This window comes from Myotis davidii, unplaced genomic scaffold (genome assembly GCF_000327345.1).
Source record: "Myotis davidii unplaced genomic scaffold, ASM32734v1 scaffold705, whole genome shotgun sequence".
In the NCBI taxonomy this organism is placed as follows: Eukaryota; Metazoa; Chordata; class Mammalia; order Chiroptera; family Vespertilionidae; genus Myotis; species Myotis davidii.
Window position 1 is genome coordinate 756,890 of NW_006296405.1, and position 11,370 is coordinate 768,259.

The 11,370-nt window shown below is 41.1% G+C and overlaps 1 protein-coding gene across 1 annotated transcript in view; it reads right to left on the reverse strand.

Annotated features, from left to right (window-relative positions):
* NRF1 (nuclear respiratory factor 1) overlaps positions 1-5,288 on the reverse strand; it is a 95,401-nt gene extending 90,113 nt beyond the window's left edge. The window contains exon 1 of the mRNA XM_015568885.1: positions 5,159-5,288. The gene's annotated coding sequence lies outside the window, so the exon portion shown is untranslated. The remainder of the gene's footprint in view (positions 1-5,158) is intronic.
* Positions 5,289-11,370: the final 6,082 nt, after the last annotated feature.

Sequence of the window (11,370 nt, forward strand, 5' to 3'; positions counted from 1 at the left end):
CTGGGCTTGGTCAGCTAACCTTGTTTATCAAACTTGCCTGCCAGCTTCCAGGGGGAGGCAACATTGTGAGATGAAAAGGGGAGGGAGAAGGGATTTCCTTGCCGTTTTCATTCTTCAGTGTTGCTCCAGCTGTGCCCCTCTCTCCCCTGGTAGCTGAGCAACAGCTGCATGGCATCCCCCTCAGAGGTCAGATTACCAGCTGAGTGGGTGCTGCCTCTGAGCTCCCAGATTCTTCTGTTCCCCAGCCCTGGTAGCTGCTTCCTCAAGTTATTAGCATTCAGTTTATATCAGTGTCTACTTTTTGCTTTTTCAGTCTTCAACCTGTGTAACCAATTCCCACAATTACATCCTTGGAAATACCTCCTATGGTTTACTAGGCTCTGACTGATAGAAAGGGAAGAAAAAAATGCATCCTCATCAGGTATTACTCAGTGCTGGTTAGCAGTAAAATTTTATATTGATTTGTATATGTCAATAAAGTGACTCTAAGGGCATTTTTATAAGACCATCACTAGGGTTTCTGTTTCCATACACTGATGGAAGTTGAATTCAAAATCCTGAGTTTGATGAATCATTAAAATGAGACTGTTACAGAGTATAAAATGCCTCATGGAGAGAAATGGGCCCGGCCAGTGTGTCTCAGTGGTTGAGTGTTGACCTATGAACCAGGAGGTCATGGTTCAATTCCTGGTCAGGGCACATGCCCAGGTTGAGGGCTTGATCCTCAATAGGAGGAGAGTAGGAAAGCACAAGGAATTTCTCTCTTATCATTGATGTTTCTATCTCTCTCCCTTCCTTTCTGAAACCAATGAAAAAATATATTTTAAAAAAAGACAAATTTATGGGGGGGGGGGGGAATGGGACACTAAGAAGTGAGAAGGTACAGACAATAAACACAGACTACCTCTGAGTCTATCTTACCTATGCTTTACGTAAAGTACTTAATAAGTCTAACATTCCAGTAAACCTTAAACTTGACATCACAGTAATACAATAAATGTCTTTTTACAGAAATAGCAATAACAAACAGTCACAAAAATATTTGTCATATACTTCAATGAACGGACTAGATTAGGTGTTTGGACAAACTAAAAGAATACGTGGTAGCAATGTCAGTGTTGATCTATCATTCTAACTTCTTTTTTAAAATATATGCCCTAGCTGTTTTGGCTCAGTGATTAGAGCGTGTTCGCCTGCAGACTGAAGGGTCCCGGGTTCGATTCTGATCAAGGGCACATGTCTGGGTTGTGGGCTTGAACCCCAGTAGGGAGCATGTAGGAGGCAGCTGATCAATGATTCTCTCTCATCATTGATGTTTCTCTCTCCCTCTCCCTTCCTCTCTGAAATCAATAAAAATATCTTTTTAAATAAAGTATATATGTATAATCTTAAAATTTTAAATCCTCTCCTGAGGATATGTTTATTGATTTTGAGAGAGAGGGAAACATCGATTGGTAGACTCCAAATTGCGCCCCAACTGGGGATTAAACCGGCAATCTTTTCGTGTATAGATAGAATGATGTTCCAACCTACTGAGGCACCTCGCCAGGGCTATCACTCTAAGTTCGGGCAGACTATGCAGATCTAGGCACATCTACTTGAAATTCAATAATGGGTATTAATTCTAATTTCCAGTGTGGTTTGCAGCATTTTAGAGTTATTATTTTTTCTTATTATATAACTGGATCCAACGTGTACAAGGGTATGTAAAGTCTCCTCTCCATTTCACTTCATACCTGCTTAAAGGTTATTCTTATTTCTACAGCAGGGAGTCAGAGTATTGGGTTTATATCCTTGCCCTGCCACTCACTAGCACCTCAGACAAGTTTCACTTTTCTATGCCTTAGTTTTATCATCATGCAAATGGGAAGAATAACAGAACCTACTAAAGAATTATTGTGCCCTAGCCACTTTGGCTCAGTGGATAGAGCATCAGCCTGCAGACTCAAGGGTCCCGGGTTCGATTCCGGTCAAGGGCATGTACCTTGGTTGTGGGCACATCCCCAGTGGGGAGTGTGCAGGAGGCAGCTGATTGATGTTCCTCTCTCATCGGTGTTTCTAACTCTCTATCCCTCTCCCTTCCTCTCTGTAAAAAAAATCAATAAAGTATATTTTTTTTAAAAAGAATTGTGAGGATCATGTATGTACAAGGGCTTAAAATTAAACATGGTATATAAGTGTCTGATTAAGTGTAACCTGTTGTTGTTATTATTATTCCACATAAAAGGATAGGTAAAGCATAGAAATGCCCAAAGGAAAGTTACATGATTTAGTTTTACATTGGGAAAAAAAAAAAAGTAAGATCACAAACTAGGAGTTTTGACCATATTAGGATCTCTATCAAAGGGTAGCTCTTGACCTTTTCCAAATTATGAACCCTTTTGAGGATACGTGAAAGCTACAGATCCCCTCCCTAGAAAAAGGCATATACCTACAAAATTTTCCAAAATATTTCAATGTTTAGACTCAAATCATAAAAAGATTATTTCATGATGATATAGCTATACCACAGATGAAACACTAGAGGGTGCCACAACAATATAAAATATAAAGAAAGCACAGGGAATTTCAGGTTACTCAAATTCAACTGGAACAAACATCCTTCCATATAAAATAGTTAGTGAATCTACTTCACCAAATGCTTTACATCAATTCTTCTATAGGTTTTAGATCAGCACTGATCTAAATTTCTGTGATAACAGACATGTTCTAAATTTATACTGTCCAAAACAATAGCCAATAACCACATGTGGCTACTGACCACATGAAATATGACAACTATGACTAAAGGAATAAAACATTTAATCTTATTTCGTTTTAGTTAATTTTATATGTTGTTGTTTGTTTACTTTTTTGTTAATCCTCATCCGAAGATATTTTTCCATTGATTTTTGGAGAGAGTGAAAGGGAGGGGGAAGGGGAGAGAAACATAGATGTGAAAGAGACACATCTCATGCGCCCCAACCAAAGCTGGGGATCAAGCCCTTGACCAGAACTGGACTTGGACCCTTCAGTCTGTGGGCCCACGCTCTATCCATTGAGCCAAACTGGCTAGGACTAGTTTTAGCTCATTTTAATTTAAATGGTCGCAAATGGTTGTGGCTCCCACAGTGAACCAGTGTAGTTCTACATTTTATTTTTAAGTTTTGAAATGACTTGCTTCTAATCACAGGCTATTACATATCATTGCTAAAGAAGTTTCCAATAGGGTAGGTTCACACAATAATTCAGATCAATCTGTCCCTTGTGAAAATTCAACGTTGCAAGGATAGGACTATCACTGTCTCTCCCTTGCCCCAGTGGTGTTCACAATCAAAGAAACGGAAAGTTTTCTTTTACTCATTGTAGAAGACCCTACTGACCCAATTCCCTGTGTTTCTTAAGTCCCTGGATTATATGAGCTTTAAAAAATAAGTGCAGCCCAGCTGGTGTGGCTCAGTGGTTGAGCATCGACCTATGAACCAGGAGATCACGGTTCGATTCCCAGTCAGGGTCCATGTCTGGGTTGCAAGTTTGATCCCCAGTGTGAGGCGTGCAGGAGGCAGCCAATCAATGATTCTCTCACATCACTGATATTTCTCTTTCTCTCTCCCTTTCTCTCTGAAATCAATAAAAATATTTAAAAAATAAGTACAAATTATTAAGGTTAAATAAGAAAGCTTTTGCCATTTAAAAAAAGAAAACACACACACATATTCTAGTGATAATCACCAAGGTTAAGGGAGAACTACGAGGGAAAGACATAGAGTAGATAGCATAAAGGAGAAGCAGAGTCTTCAGCCAGGTGCCAGAATAGAAGAAAACATAAGCAGAGGCAACGGCTTATAAAAGCACATAGCTTAGTAAGGGGGCATCAAGAACACCCAGAGAGCAGACTCAGACGTCTGGGAACCAAAGGAACACAGCCCTTGGCTACCTCTACACCAGATCATTTTCTTTCTTTTTTTATGTTTTTATTACACCTGTGGGACACGAAGGGGGTGGGGAGTGGGGAAGAGAGAAACATCAATTGGCTGCCTCTTGCACACCCCCTACTGGGGACTGAGCCTGAAACATGTGCCCGGACCAGGAATCTAACCAGTGACCTTTTGGTGCATGGGATGATGCTCAACCAAATGAGCCACACTAGCCAGGGCAGATTATTTCTTTGCACTGCAATCTAATCAGCTGACAATAGGCTAATGTTGACCCAACTGTTAAAGAGAAAACTACTCTATCCACACTGTACAGTACCGTACAGCTTACAAATCTGGTATCTGGCTCAGTACCCTGAATTGAGAAGGTACCTAATTAATTTTTTTTTTTTTTGCAGAGGTTCTTTTTTGTTTTTTAATATATTTTATTGAGTTTTCACAGAAAGGAAGGGAGAGAGATAGAGAGTCAGAAACATCGATGAGAGAGAAACATCGACCAGCTGCCTCCTGCACATCTCCCGCTGGGGATGTGCCCGCAACCCAGGCACATGCCCTTGACCGGAATTGAACCTGGGACCCCTCAGTCCGCAGGCCGACGCTCTACCCACTGAGCCAAACCGGTTTCGGCCCTAATTAATATTAATGGCAATGATAAAAAGGATTAAAAAGTGCACCCTCAAATATTCAGATACTTATTTTTTTTTTAAATATATTTTATTGATTTTTCACAGAGAGGAAGGGAGAGAGATAGAGAGTTAGAAACATCGATGAGAGAAACATCGACCAGCTGCCTCCTGCACATCTCCCGCTGGGGATGTGCCCGCAACCCAGGTACATGCCCTTCACCGGAATCGAACCTGGGACCTTTCAGTCCGCAGGCCGACGCTCTATCCACTGAGCCAAACCGGTTTCGGCTTCAGATACTTATTAACAGCTACAACTATCAATAAAAAGCAGGTGAGTTGCTGAAGCCATCCCTGTATTAAAACATGATGGATAGGAAGTTTAGTAAACCCAGGCATTAATTTGCAAATGGACCAGAATGCAGCTGGCTCTTTTTGCAGAAAAATCATTTGTCCACAGCTGCTCCCCAAATTACCAAAAATCAAATAAGTAGTTGTCATGTGATAGCAGGATTAGAGGCTGCCTCAATTTCCATTAAGAAGAAATAACATAAATTGCCACAAGTTCCACCCCTCAGTCTCAGACAAGCACAAAGGACACTTTCATTCAGATCTGCTTACTGTGAAATATAGCATTGCTGCCTGCTTCTATAGTGGGCCTCAATCCTGCTGCATCTGTCATTACACAACCAACGTTCAGTTAAGGCTGTTTATTAGATTCTGCAGACTGTTCAATGCATGAATTTTCTTCTGAGATAACTGAAATTGTCACTGGATAAAATTATGAAGGTATAAGAGTCAATACTACTAATCTATAGATCGCTAAGATTCTATGTTCCTCTCATTCCACAAATATTTACTGAATTCTTATCAGGTACTAATAGTTTATTTTAACACTAACATTCCAAGAAAAACTGACTGGCAATTGTAATGTTTTAATTTTAGTTTAAAATTTTTCCTATCATAGAAGTGACACATGTTCTTTTTGAATAACTGATAAAATACAAGTAATTAAAAACAACAAAAAAGAAACATAAATCACCACCCAAGATGGCCACATTACAAAGTTAACAATGTGGTGTATACAGTATGGGTCTAGCCTCCCCCTCTTCCCACCAAGTTTCTTATATAGTGGTTGTTTTTTAAAAACAAATGTGAGGCTACAGTGTATATACTATTTTATAAATATTTTAATGTGATAATTAAAATTTTACATCATTTTTAAATATTTACAGAGAATTCCCTGTAAAAGTGTACAGTACTTATTTTACTAATTCCCAAAAGTCACTCATTTAGATTGTTTTCAATTTTTCACTATTATAAACAGCACTGAAGTAATTCTGTTATTTAATAAACTAGAGGCCCGGTGCACAAAATTTGTGCCCTCGGGGGGAAGGGGGGTCCCTCAGCCCGGCCTGTGCCCTCTCGTAGTCTGGGACCCCTAGGGAGATAACGACCTGCTGGCTTAGGCCTGCTCCCAGGGGGCAGAGGGCAGGCCCAATCCCTAGGTGCAGCCCCGGGTCGGACTCAGAGCAGGGCCGATTGGGGAGTTGGGGCGCCGCCCCCTGTCATGCACAGAGCAGAGCGGATCGGGAGGTTGGGATGCCACCTTCAGTCACGCTCAGGGTAGGGCCGATTGGGGGGTTGGGGCGCCGTCTCCTGGCACACTCAAGGCAGGGTCGATGGGGAGGTTGCGGCGCCATCCCCTGTCACGCACAGAGCAGGGCCCATCAGGGGGTTGAGGAGCTCCCCCCCATCACTCACAGAGTAGGGCTGATAGGGGAGTTGGGGCATCGCCCCCTATCACACACAGAGCAGGGTCAATCAGAGGATTGGGGAGCTCCCCCCTATCAGGCACAGAGCAGGGCTGATCAGGGGGTTGGGGTGCCTTCCCCTGTCACAAACAGAGCTGGGCGGATAGGGAGGTTGTGGCCCCGCCCCGTCACACACAGAGCCGCAGGGCGATCAGGGGATTTGGGTGCTGCCCCCTGTCATGCTGATCCCGGTGCTGGGAGGCATATTACCTTTTTACTATATAGGATAAAGGCCTGGTGCATGGGTGGGGGCTGGCTGGTTTGCCCTGAAGGGGGTCCTGGATCAGGATGGGGGTCCCGCTTGGGGGCCTGGCCAGCCTAGCTGAGGGGATGATGGCTGTTTGCAGCTGGTCACACACCCTTCAGGGTAGGGGTCCCCACTGGGGTGCCTGGCCAGTCTGGGTGAGGGGCTGAGGGCTGTTTTCAGGCTGGCGGGAGGCTGAAGCTCCCAACCGCTCCTTTTTATGTTTTTCTTTTTTATTCTGGGCCAGCTTTAGCTCTGAGGCTTGGCTCCAGCTCTTAGGCCTTGGCTGCTAAAAGCAGATATCTGGTTTGTTTGGGTTCTATAATTGAAACACTGTTTCAACTCCAGCTCTGAGATCCCGCCTGGCTGAAAGCAGGTTTCTGGGGTTTTGTTTAGCTTCTATATTTGTAACAATGTTTCAAACTGCAAGCTCAGAGGCCTGCAGCGGCAGGCAGGAACGTTGGAGTCCTCAGTCACTGAAGCAAGCAAGCCTCATGTTCGCTTCAAGCTGCCTGGCTGCCGGCTGCCATATTGGCTGGCCGTTAATTTGCATATCACCCTGATTAGCCAATGGGAAGGGTAGCGGATGTACAGCTAATTACCATGTTTCTCTTTTATTAGATAGGACATCTGTCACCTAAATGAGTAAATGAATGGTTTACTAAACTAAGTCTTTATTTACACATACCCGCTATTTCCTTAGCATTAAAAGGCCATAAAACTTTGAGTAATCATACAGTTATGATTCTGGACTTGCTATTATGGCAAGCATAGAAAGGTAATGCAGTAAAAACAGCAATCTAAACATACAGACAAGGACATAATACTTGGTGGTGGACAGAGGGCAGAATGAAAGTCTTAACCTTGACAATAAAAGGATAGTTCCTAGAAAGTATAATACAGAAAGAGGGAAGTACAGGAGCACTTATAACCCCATTTTACAAAATTACAAGTTGAGACCGGATTGAATGTTGATGGAACAAAAAAAGAAAGTTTAGGAGCACCTGAGATCTTGCTCCCCAACATTGTTCTAAGTTTGGCTCAAATAGAGGCTTATAAAAATTCTAAAAATTTTTAAATAACAGTTTACCATTTAAAATTATAAAGAAACGTCATAAAAGACTATTAAAAAAGAATATAAATATCAAAAAAGGGAGATGGAGAAAGGAGAGGGTAGAAAATGTCAGTTAAATTCTTATTCTTCATATAAAAAATTCAGATACTGTTGATCTAAAGTTGATAAATAAAGAACAGAAGTTTACACATATTAATTATGAAGTCTCATGGAAGTAACTCCACGAGAAGCTAAATTCAGAAATAGTAAAATAGTTTTTAAAGGTTGACTCTGGACTGTGGAGGCTAAGGATGGGAAGTAAAGAGATGAGGCAGGAAATAAGTTTTTTTCATCAAAGGCTCTCTTCTTTTTGATTTGTTAAAAAGCACAAATAATATCCTTATGAAGGCTGCCTGAAAAATCTGTAACTATTCACTTTGACTTCCCTAACTATATCCTCTTATCCTAAAAACTAGTCAGACCCAACTGCCTACAGATCTTTACTTTAACAAGAGGCAAATTTAAAATACGTAAGACCTTGGAGACTATACAGTCTGATTTCATTTTACAGATTAAGTTGAGACCTAGAAAGTCTGAGTTAACCAACGTCACATCTCTAGTTGTGGCAAAACCAAAATTCGAGCCCACATCTGGTGCCTTCCAATCAAGTACTCCATCTTCTCCATCACAGACCCACCCACTCTGTCCTAAAGCACAGTCTCTAACCATTATTGGCTTAGACTCCTTAATTGCTATCCTACACTATCATGTGCATGTCTTTAAGCCAAAATTTGGGTTTTACTGCGGGTTCAGTGAGTTAGGATTATAAAATAATATGCATATTGAATTGATTTTTCAAACTGCACCTGCAGTCACCCATCCTAGTCCCTAGTACAGTCTCTTGCTCCCCCCACCATCACAGCCTTAGAGGACATAGCTACTTTGAGGACTGGTTCCTACAAACTGAGGGTCCTGACAGCATGCTTCCCCACTATAGGAACAAATGCAATTCATGAAATTCCCAAAGCAATGTCTTTTGAAGCTACAGTCTTCTGTGAACATCAGTGCAGTCAATTGATTTCATGTTTTTCTTCATCCATAGCAAATAGTTTAGCTAATTGCCCACTCCCACGTTCAGTAGATACAAAGGGAACAAAATTGTTTACAACAATAACAAAAAAAAAGGCCAAGGATGCCCTAGCCCAGCGGTTCTCAGCCTGTGGGTCGCGACTTTTGAGGAAAATAGAGAATTGTGCACACAATTTTTATGATTGCAATCATTACACTATTTTATAAAAATTATTTTAAATAGTATGAAAGTCCCTATTATTTATAAATTACTTACATAATTATTTATATAAACTTAGAAATAAAAAACACACAAAAATGAAGGCCAGACCAATCACTGGAAATCAAGTATATGCAGAAGAGTCAAGATCTAACAACCAAAACCTCAGTATTCACAGTGCTCTATTTTCCACAAATTTTGCAAAATATATGGATAGTGTATTTATTAATTTAAAGTAAGACTGATTGTTTAAAAGCATGCTTTCTCACACACGGAGTGGGGCATAAGAAGATCAGTGGCAACAGCAACAGTAATACAGATGAGACGTGAGCCTCACACTCATCATTTTGTGGTTTACCTCCTGTGTCTTTCCCCCTTCTGATCCACTGTGAAACTAAGAGCAAAAGAACACACACATACAGTGGTGTGGTGGTAGCAGAATGTTGAGGTATTTTCTTTTTTGAGGCTTTTAAACAAGTTAAACAATGCATATGAAAGCACTGTATAACTGCAACATGCTCCAGAAACAAGGCATTATTTTGTTTATTGTAGAGCAAGAAAGTGAGGCAGAAGAGGAAACGATTAGTTGCATTTGTTCACGCAACCATACATCCAGCACTTGAGTGCCAGATTATAAGGGTAGAACTAAAAGCAGCTGCACGTCTGGTCAGAGAAAACCATGTAAACCAAAGCAGCCCCTCATACCTGTTGTTTGGTCCACACTGTTTTTTATGTGTTTGGTTTTTAAATGTGAACTACTGACATTTAGCAAAGAAGTTCTAGATTTCTGACTTCTCTTGAAAAGTCAGAAAGATGTGGGAACACCAGGAAGCAGTAAGTACTGTTAAGAGCTTGGGGCTCCAGAGCCAGTTCTGCCATTTTGCTAGTTTCATGTTACCTAACTTCTCTCTATCTGTTTCCCATTTATCAACTAGCAGTAATGTATTAATACCTTCCTCATAGTGCTGATATGAGGATTAAATGAAGTAAAACACTTAGCAGAGTGCCCCTCCCCAATAAATGCTAATCATTATTATCATTTCAGGTTGGCAACAACTGACTGGTTCCGGGAAGCAGAACAAGTTCTCTTTAGGATGTCCACTCCTGGACTGCCTCACTCACTTACAATGCTTGCTTGGTCTAGCACCACAGGTTGCAAATTCTAATAGCAACAAAGACTGCAATGCAATGTATAAAGGCTAAGGAAGGTAACTATAGGGAGAGGGTAAGTAATCCAATCAGTCTATGAGCCTTACTGGGGCCAGGTTCTAGGACAAGATACCCAGTGATGAGCAATAAGGCAGAGTCCTTAACCTTAAAGAACTTCCATTCTGGCAGCAGGAACCATAAGAAAGACATTTCAGGAAGTGACATGTACTATGCAGAAGATAAAATAAGGCCATATAATCAAAAAGTGGCAGGAAGGGGGAATGGTTTCTGGTGAAACATTTGATTTGTGATTTGAGTGGATGAGAAGGCAGCCATGGGAAAAGCCTGGTGAAAAGAGGGAGGTGGGAAGGAGGCAACATTGGAAAAATCATGTAAGGCCTCTACATGTAGGCCTTGGAAAGGAGTTTGGATTTTATTCTGGTCAGGAAATATTTTATAGAGTAGCTATTTGAGAGCTGTTGCTAGGGGTGGAGTGGAAGTATTAGGAACAGAGGAAACAGAGTGGCATTATGATCAAGCATGGAGTGCACCAGAGGTTCTGCTTGCAGGAGGTCTGATGGTGGGGTCTTATATGCTATGCAGTTATTTTTATTTTATCTTCTAGCTCAGTGACACTTAATATTATGAAGATCCCTTTTTAACAACCAAATCAAGTAAAAAACACAAAAAACAAACCTCTATTTCATGACAGTTGAGTTTATTCAGAAAAACAGATAATAAAAGGGTATGTAATAAATTGGTGTTTTGTGTGCTGGTTTTTGTTTTGTTTTTTAAACTAGTAAGCAATACTTTTGAGAGATAGAGTATCTACTCAGCCGACAGATAACCCATAGATCACAAAAGCCCTCTGTACAACTCCTGGCCACCCTTCCCATTCTGGGCTACAGGATGGAAGCATTGCTAAAGGTGATGAGTAGCATTTTGCAAACATTCTAGACGAATGGTCTGGGAAGGACTGAGTCTACCCAGTCAGGTAACTAATTCAATGGTCCATGAGGGAGCACCAATGTGGCCTCAACTAAGACAGTGAGGATGGGAAAAGAGTATGTAAAATATTTAGGTGAAATGTAAAGAACTTAGTAAACAATTGGATGTGAACAGTGAGGGGAAGGTAACTCCAAGACGACTCCCACGTTTCTGCTTGGGTTAGTGAGTGGGTCATTAATCAAATCAAGCAATAGTAAAAGAGCAGATGTGCAGAGAAAGACAGTGTATGACAATACTCATGCTAGCTGTCTCAACAGATACCTAGATCTGGAGTTG